We start from the raw sequence: 9,314 nt of genomic DNA, 5'->3' as shown, positions 1-9,314 counted from the left end.
TGACAAGACAGGAGAGATGGAATACCTGAGTTTCTCAACAAGGTGTGGGGCCCGGGGAGCCAGTGGACAGGTGGGGGTCGATCTCAGGCAGCAGGAGGCTGTCTGCTGCTGTATCAGAGGAAGCAGGAGGAGGAGAGGGTGGGGGCAGGTGTAGATGCAGATGGAGCAGGTTTGCTTGTCCTCAGTGGGAAGCAGAGAGAGCTTCTGATTGAAATAAGGCAGCTCCTGACGGAGCCAGGGACCTGTGGGGTGGGGGTGGGGGCCAGCTGGGTGGGTGTGTGAGGGGCGTGGAGACGGGGGCGTGACCTTCATTAGAATGGGGAAGTCAGCCAGCCAGGGGCTGGGAGGAAGGTGTCAGGCAGCAGGAGAGCCTCCCTCCTGAGGCTGGAGACCCTGAAGACAGAGGGAGATCCATGTGCCCCATAGTGTGTATTTCCCTAGAAAATCTGGCCTGGAGAAACCAAGAACTGGATAGATGTGATACAAGAGCAGAGAAGCAAGGATGCCTTTGTTACGTCTTGATATCCCCAGCTGCTTCAGTCTCAATATGCTCCAAATCCATCATCTCATTACTTTCCTCCCCAAAGTTCCCCAAATCTGCTCCTCCTTCTAGATACCTTATATTCATTAATCGAAATACAATCACTCAATAATATCATTAATAACAGTCTTTTTCTTTCTTTCCTTTTTTTTTTTTTTAAGTCTTTTTTAGGGCATATGGAAGTTCCCTCTCACCACAGCCACTGAGCGGGACCAGGGATCGAGCCTGCGTCCTTGAGGAGAGCCACAAGGGGAACTCCAATAACAGTCATTTATTAAACACATGTTATATCAGATGCGATACCAGATGTTTTATTTATGTTTTTATGTTTTTATTTTTGGGGGGCCGCACCCGAGTCATATGGAAGTTTCCAGGCAAGGAGTTGAATCTGAGCTGCATCTGCAACCTACACCACAGCTCAAGGCAACGCCAGATCCTTAACCCACTGAGCGAAGCCAGAGATCAAACCCTAGTCCTCATGGATACTAGTTGGGTTTGTTACCTTTGAGCCCCTACGGGAACTCAGGATACCAGATATTTTAAACCAATCCTCTCCTCTGATCATCAAAACAACCTTATGGGTTATGTAGGACCCATTTTACAGATGTGGAAACTGAGGCTCAGAGATAACTCATAACTCATTCAAGGTTTCCAGTAAATGAAGTCAAGATGAAAACCTAGGTATGTTTGCCTCTAAAATCCTTCCCCTTTCCCCGCCTTACAATGGCCCATCTCAGACTCTTTCTTTCCTCCCGCCTCCCACATCAGATCAGTTGTCGAATTCCATTTGTTCACCTCTGTCAAGTTTCCTGTATCACATCTTACTCCCTGCCATGCCCCCTCCTCTCTGTTCTGCATCACCAGATGAGTCCACAAGGGCAGGGATCGTTATCTGTCCTGTTGCTCTGCAGCAGAGCTGGATCCTTAACCAACCGATCGAGGTTTTTTGTTTGTTTTGTTGTTTTTTTTGTTTTGTTTGTTTTTAATGGCCACACCAGCGGCATATGGGAGTTCCCAAGCTAGGAGTCAAATCTGAGCTGCAGCTGCTGGCCTATGCCACAGCCACAGCCACAGCCACGCCAGATCTGAGCTGCACCTGCAACCTATGCCTCGGCTTGCAGCAATGCTGGATCCTTAACCCACTGAGCGAGGCCAGGGATGGAACCCGAATCCTCACAGAGACAACATCAAGTCCGTAACCCCCTGAGCCGCAAAAGGAACTCCTGTCTGTCTTGTTTTCTGTCATATCCTCAGGGCTTAGAACAGCGTCAGGCAAATACTAGGTAGTGGTTGAGTGAAGAGATAACTGTCTATGGAAAGATCATTCCAAAAGCACTGATGGCTTTTGTTCCAGACTGTCTTTTTGAGGAGGTCTGCATGACAAAAAGGCTTGAAAGATACAGTGTCTCCGGCGGTAAAGGGCAGGTATGTTTGCGTCTGGCACAATAAAGATGACATCTCCCTCCAGGGCAAAGTTTGGCGGGTTGGCTTGCAGCCCACTATAAAGGACTGGTGTTTCTAAGCCTGGAGTTCCTCAGCAGTATCGCCTGGGGTCCAGTTCCATGCCCCCCCCTACGGGACCTGTAGGCTAGAGAAATTAATTTGAATGCTAAACTCATGCTACCTGCTGTGCTATGAGTGAAAAAGTCCTTTGTCTCTGGTTCAGGAGTCTTATGTCAGATGCAAGGGTAAAATCTCAGAGCCTTCAGAATTCATGACAATGACCCTACTGGCTTTCTTTCTTTCTTCCTTCCCTTTTTTTTTTTTTTTTTTTCTTTTCTCTTTATGGCCACACCTGCAGCATATGGAAGTTTCTGAGCTAAAGGTCAAATTGGAGCTGCAGGAGTTCCCATCGTGGCGCAGTGGTTAACGAATCCGACTAGGAACCATGAGGTTGTGGGTTCAGTCCCTGGCCTTGCTCAGTGGGTTAACGATCCGGCGTTGCCGTGAGCTGTGGTGTAGGTTGCAGACGTGGCTCAGATCCCGCGTTGCTGTGGCTCTGGCGTAGGCCGGGGGCTACAGCTCCGATTCGACCCCTAGCCTGGGAACCTCCATATGCCTCGGAAGCGGCCCAAAGAAATAGCAAAAAGACAAAAAAAAAAACAAAAAAAAAAAACAAAATTGGAGCTGCAGCTGCCAGCCTACATCACTGTAACAAGGGATCTGAACTGCATCGTCAACCTACACTGTAGCTTGTGGCAATGCCAGATCCTTAGCCCACTGATGAACCCGTATCCTCACGGACACTATGCCAGGTTCTTAACCCAATGAGCCACAACGGGAACTCCCTATTGCCTTTCAGTAGGACAACCGATGCAGCCTCCATGTCCATCCCTCCCAGACCCCTGCCTCTAAGTCCAAGGTGTCCTCTAGAGCTAAGATACTTCATTCCAGACCCCACACCGCCCTCCAAGGCCCCGAGGGATGGCTTCTACTCCCAGTCTGACTGCACCTCCTAACAGCCCGCTCTTTCCAGGTCAGGCAACCATCCCACCTGCACACCTTCTCCACTCTCTTGCATCTTTGTCAGCTGTCCCCTCTGTAAAGGTCATCCTTCCCCCTTTCCATTGAAATCCTGTCTGCCCTTTAAGGCTGGGATCCTGTCTCACCTCCTTCATCAGGCCTGCTCGCAGCTCAGTCAATTTCCTTCTCCTTTCTCTCACTTTCCTCCTCTTGTAAGGTTCTTCCATCCCTCTGTCTTGAACTGTGACTTCCTGGCTAAACCCCACTCTGCCTCTCCCTGGCTTCCATGCCCTCATGTCCCAGAGGGGTGATCTTCTCAACCCCTGCAGCGCCAGTCAAACAGTAGGAGCTCAATAGTTGGGTGATGTATTTAGGAGTCGAACGGCTGGTAAGGATCTTGCAGAATGACAGGATGGAACGACAGTGGAGTGGGACAGTGAGAAGAGCGCGAACAAAGGCAGTGGAGGTGGAGGTGGCCAGGGCGGAGGAATAACCACTTTGGCTGAGTTCAAGATACGGACCTGAAACGATGAAGGTAGGGAGGCCCAGCGCTCAGGAGGGCCTTGGCCATGGGGACCCCATTCCTCTCTAAGGGCAGATCCTGGTAATGCTGCTTCAGGATCTGAGTCCCTTGGTCAGGGGCTTCAGGAGGCTTCTCCCGGGCAGCCCCCCCCACCCCCCGCCGCCTCCCGCTCGCTGCCCACCCCCTCCGCTTCCGTCGGCCATCAGAGCCTCGCTCGCGGCCCCAGAGCCTCGCATTGACGCGGGCCCGCGCGTGAGTCAAGCCTGCGTCACGGCGCCCCGCCACCAGGGTGGCCTTTCGCAAAGCGAGGGAACAGTGCGCGCTGCGCTCCGCCCCACTCGGTTCCGCTCCGCAGAGCCGGCGCGGCCAGGGCGCGGGGAGGGCGGCAGTCGGCCCCGACGCCTGCAGCCTCACGCGCTCCCTCGGCGGCGGCACCTGGGCTCCCCGACCGCTCCCCCGAGGCCCCAGCGCGCCGCGGGCGGGAGACCGGCCGGGACCGGCGGCGAGGGAGGGAGTGAGGAGCGAGCAGAGTCGCGTGCGCCGGCGCGCCGCTCCGGGTGCCCTCCCAGCCTGGGCCGGGGCCCGTCGCCGCCACACTCGCAGTGCCCGTGGGAGGGGCTGTGTGCCCGCGACCTGTCGGGACCGCGGCTGCTCGGCAAGAGGGCAAGGGCCAAGACCGCACGACGGCACACGCGGGACAGGTGAGTCGCCGGCCGCGCCCCGCTTGGCTTTACGGGACCAGCCAACGCAACTTCAGCTGTTCCGGCCCCGCCCCAGGCCTAAGAACCGAGGTGCGAGGCGGCGCTGCTCAGGGATCCGCCCGGCCCGGCGCGGGCCCGGGGCTCCTCCCGCCACTCCAGCTGCCGTTGCCTGGCGACGGAGCCCCGGGGCCCGAGCTCCTCCGGCGCTTCGGAGGGTGCCCCGCGCCAAGCTCATGGGTTGGACATCAGGCTCCAGCTTCCGGGGCTCAGGAGGGCCCAAGAACTCCGGTGGTAGTGGGGCAGAGCTGCAGAGGCAAGCGCCCGCGAAGGACCGGGAAGGAGACCCGGCCAGAATCGCCGCCAGGAGCTGCGCGCCCAGGGCGCAGTTCCTGCGGCGAGGTTCCTGCGTGGCTAGAGACCCCAGCCTCAGCCGCTGGGCTTCAGGCCCATGACCTTGACAGTAACATTGGCAAGAGAAGCAGAGCGCTCACGCCCGAGATGAATATTTAATTCCCAGTCTCGGGGCTGGTCCTCGCTGAATTCGGAGCTAGCGGGGAGCCCATCCTCCCTCGAGGGAAGCGCATCTGGGAACAGAATGGCGGAGATGGGGGGACGTGCGCGGGGTGCAGGTCTGGAGGGGGCGCCGTCTCGGGAGACAGGCCTCTGCCTCCTCGATACCTGTGCGCTCCGGGTTCTCAGGCGCCGCTCGCTGTGCTGCGGGGAGGGCCGCTCCCGCAGGGGCGCGGCCTCCAGCACTTTCCTTTTAAAGCCTGAACAGGAACAGCCGTGTCAGGGCGCCAAGGGTTCAGAAATCCCAAGGCCGCTCACTTTACAGGACCCAGTCGCTGTCAAGGGGAGTTTGTCTTTTGTTCGTTTTTTGAAATAATTTGTTCCTACTCCTTTCTTTCTTTCTTTGATGCATTTTTAATGGTCCCTATGGATTAGGAAATTTCTAACCGGAGCTATTTTGGGGGCAATTCAGCTGTGAACATGAGGCAGGTTGGGTTGGGTTGGGGAGATAGGTCAGGGGTGTAGAAGGCACTGCCCCTATTAACAGGAACTTCCAGGAACTGAGAAAAACCCATAATGGCTCCAAAAAAGAAAAAAAAAAGTATCAAAATTTCACTCACGCCCTGCTGAACCTACCGACTGATGTCTGAAGAACAAGGTCAGAGTGTGAGAAGGTTAACATGGGGCTCCTTCTACCTCGTGCTGTGCTTGCCTAGCCCTCGGTCCAGTGAGGCGGACCCATCACCTGGCAGGAAGGGCTCTGAGGTCACGCCTGCGTGTCCTTGGCGTTGGCCCATCCATAGGGACCATCAGAGGCTCAGCTCCTCTGCTGGCTTTTTCCCCCGAATGGAGCAGCTGTGGCTAAGTAGGTGGTGAGTTTCAGCAAATCCCTGCGGCTTAGCCTGGAGGGTGACTCAGTGCAGAAGGGAAATGGTGCCCACCAGCTCCAACGGGAGTGAGTATGTTTGGCATGAGTCACATGCAGAGTCGTGTGTCCGCTGTTTGTGAGTTGAATGGAGTTCTCTACCGGGACCTGTGAGTGGCAATGACCTGGGCTCCTGGTGTTTTAGAGTCCCTGACCGGAGGTGAGCAAGTCCCCAGAGTGAGCTAAGCAGAGCTCAGGCTGCCTGGCTGTCAGGTGAGGGGCCTGAAGCTCTGACTTCATGGGGAAGGCCAGAGGGCTGAGCCGGGTCGGGAGGGAGGTTGGATGAGAGGCGGAAGTGGGGGAAGGCCGTGTGGTTTTGGTGAGAACTGGATTCAGTGCTCTGCCACGTGCCAGCCTGGAGTGACCTTGGGCAAGTCACTTTACCTCTCGAGCCTGGGTTTCCTCAGTTGTAAGGCAGAGATGCTGGTGGTACCTTTTCTGCAGGCTTATTTTTGAGCCCAGTGTGAGGCACATAGCAGATGCTCATGAAATGTTAGTTTCCCACCCCTTTCCTTGTGGGCCTCAGCCAGCAGGAATTCTTTCTCTTCCTGTCCTTGTTTCTTGGTGTGAGAGGAGGTGTGGAGACAGATGAAAGGGGCAGGGCTGCCCACGTGGTTTCACAGGACCCATAACTCAGCGTCAAACTGACCTACTTCCAACCCTCAGGTCTCCCCCAGGAGACCCTGAATGGGGAAGCCTGAGTAAGAGCCGTGCTATGGCGGGGGAGGGGGGAGGGGTGGGCAGGACTGTGCTGGGTCTCTTGGGTGCCCTCAGCTGCCTGCAGTGGCTCCAGGGTGAGACTCTAGCACAGACCTTGACTCCTTCAGATTGTTCCTGACTGTGGCCTGCACCCTAGTTGCAGCACCTGCTGAACCTGAAGGGTCCCTGCCCTTTGATCAGGTCCCCCCACCTGTCCTGTTTGTAATGGAGTTGGGGGCTGCAAGAGAACCATCCAGGGGAGGCTAGGCTGGCCGTCCTGGAGAGGAAACAAGCATGTTTCCTGCATTTCCTAATGGATGCTGGCCCCTGGCTCCCTCTTGTAATGTGTCTAGGCCTGGTGCTGAGCTAAGATGTGTGCATCTCAAGAGCAAAGGAAGTAAGAGCATCCCCAGGGCAGCAAGAAAGAAGTCACGCTGACCCAGGGGACTCCAGCCTGCTACTGGAACTGCTCCTGGAAGTGTGTGTGTGTGTGTGTGTGTGTACGTGTGTGTGTACATGCACTCTGGAATCATGGCCCTTTCAGTTGGACCTGAGAGCTACTTCCAAGGATGATAAACGCACAGATGAGAGGATTCCTGAGAAGCGAGTTCCTTCTGCCTGTGCAGCTCCCCTTCCTCGTGCGCCTTCCTGTCCAGGTTGGCTGCAGCAGGACAATTCGTCATTAATCCCTTCAAAGCTGCTAAGATAAGCAGCAGCACAGTTTAAAGGGAAGATGGATTTCAGGGTTTTTTTGCCTCCCTAAAACCAGGTCTGAGTTATTGCTCGCCCTTAGGCTGGGCTGCAAGAGGTGCTCACAGCAAAATATCTGGAGCTCCAGGCTGGGGCACAATGTCACTCTGCTCCTACAAAGTCCTCTGACATCGGTCTTTCTCTGACTGGTGTCCCAGGCTTCCAGGGGTCGGAAGCCCAGTGGCACGGGTACATCTGTGTTAGTGCACCTCCCGAATGCAGGCGGGACAGGGATCTGTGGAGAAATGCCTGCTTTGCCAGCTTTCAGGAGGGGCGGGTGCTGGGTTCCAGCCGCTCACGCCGTGCTTGGCACATGGTGATAACATCCCGGGTTTACTGAGGTTTCTGCGCTGTGCTAAGTGCTTTATTAATACACCATCTCCTTCGCTATGGTCCCAGGAGGCAGATATTGCTCTCAGAAGTTTACAGATGTGGACCTTGGGGTTCAGAGAGGTTAAATAATTTGCTCAAGGTCCCACCAGTAGTGAGTGGTAATCTGAGGATTTGCACTCAGGTCTGGTAGATTCCAGACTTCATGCTCTTACTATGTGATGTGTCTCCATAATAAGTTTGTGTTGTTGTTGTTCTTTCGTGGCCGCGCCACCGCATATGGAATTGCTAGGCCAGGGATCAGATCCAAGCCGCCGTAGTGACCTCCTCAGAACCGTCTGATCCTTTTAACCCATTGTTTTGGGCCGGGGATTGAACGTGCATCCTAGCGCTGCAGAGACACCTCCAATCCCCTTGTGCCACAGCAGGAACTCCCGTTTCCATAATAAGTTCTTAATAAACATTGCTGACAACCTAGGCATTTACCCAAATGAAGCTATCTAAACCTATCTAGCTCTTTAAGCTAGAGTCCTGAGCCTTCACCAATGGCTAATTGGTAGAGAATGAATGAACCTTCACTTCTAAGCTTTGGGAAATAAATACTAGTGGTTCCAGGGTGGCTGGAATCCTGAAGTAGATCCCAGGCTCCACCGTGGTGCCTTACTGTTGGGTCTCTCTTTCTCATCCTGACTTCTCCCACCTTCATTCCCTTAAGTTTGTCCAAGTCAGGGGTTGGTGCTCGGAGCAGGGAGGGGGCATCAGAGCAGACTGGAGGTTGCCCTGCAGATCTGTGCCTCTGCAGAATCAAGGACAGCCAGTCACTGGTGGGAGCTCTGATGTGTCAGGTTTCTCTGCTAAGAGGGTGTGCCAGGCACCTGCCGCAGCTTCTGGTGAGGTCCTGGACCCCAGAGCAAAAGTGCCAACACCCCAAGGTTACTTACAGCAGCTGCCCCATGGCTGCCTGAGGGCTGCTGCTTGCTTCCTGGGCTTCCTGGAGAGCTCGCTCTGCTCGCCCTCGGCCTCTGCCACTTACGTCCTTGGCTGTTCTGGGAAACTTGGCATCTGACTCCTCCTGCTTCTCCATCTCTTCTCTTCTCTGAGAAATCACCTGGAGGAATGGGCCCTGCTGTCCTAGGCTGGCTGGCATCTCTGAGCCACCTATGATCCCAGTGGGGAAATTTTTGATAGCGAGGGTGGATAATTGGAATGTAAGCGTTACTGCTGCCCCACCCCCAGCGGATAAAGAAATCTTCCCAGAAACGCTTGCTCCCCAGACAGTCATTTTGCAGAGATCCAGTCTTTGGGTAATTCCCCCCCCCAGCCCCCACCCCTATGAGGAACTTTAAAAATTAAAACATTGTTCTTCTCTGGATAAATCCAGTTATTTTAAAAAATATAATAGTCACTGTGTACAGAAAACTCACATGTGAGGACATAAGTTCAGATACAGGATGAGTTACTGAGCCAAATTAGTCTCATGTTTAGAATCAGGAATATTTGGGAGTTCCTGTTGTGGCTCAGTGGTAACTAACCCAACTAGCATCCGTGAGAATGTGGGTTCGATCCCTGGCCTCGCTCAGTGGGTTAAGGATCCAGTGTTGGTGTGAGCTAAGATGTAGGTCACAGACGCGGCTCGGATCTGGCATTTCTGTGGCTGTGGTGTAGGCTTGGGGCTACAGCTCTGATTCGACCCCTGGTATGGGAACTTCCATATGCTGCAGGTACAGCCCTAAAAAGAAAAAAAAAATCAGGAATATTTTGTTAGAGAGTAGCTCTGGGTCAGGTGAGGCCTGGGCAGCCTGAGTCCCCAAGTCAGGAATTGAGACCAAAAGCACTTTTTGCTCTGAGGCCTCTTGTGGAGTGAGGGTGAGG

The 9,314-nt window shown here is 54.5% G+C and overlaps 1 protein-coding gene across 2 annotated transcripts in view; it reads left to right on the top strand.

Annotated features, from left to right (window-relative positions):
- Window positions 1-3,009: 3,009 nt before the first annotated feature.
- The window catches only part of SLC6A17 (solute carrier family 6 member 17), a 56,230-nt gene continuing 49,925 nt past the window's right edge, over window positions 3,010-9,314 (top strand). The window contains exon 1 of one of the 2 annotated variants that reach the window (XM_085021290.1): window positions 3,010-3,539. The gene's annotated coding sequence lies outside the window, so the exon portion shown is untranslated. Of the gene's footprint in view, window positions 3,540-3,867; window positions 4,229-9,314 lie in introns of those variants that run through there. The other variant, XM_021090051.2, reaches the window with a different exon arrangement.

Source organism: Sus scrofa, chromosome 4 (assembly GCF_054392235.1).
Source record: "Sus scrofa isolate SSC_HxYL_T2T_F1_AM1 chromosome 4, Sscrofa_HxYL_maternal_Yorkshire_Landrace_v2.0, whole genome shotgun sequence".
Lineage (NCBI taxonomy): Eukaryota > Metazoa > Chordata > Mammalia > Artiodactyla > Suidae > Sus > Sus scrofa.
This window is presented reverse-complemented; position numbering and strand designations above follow the sequence as displayed.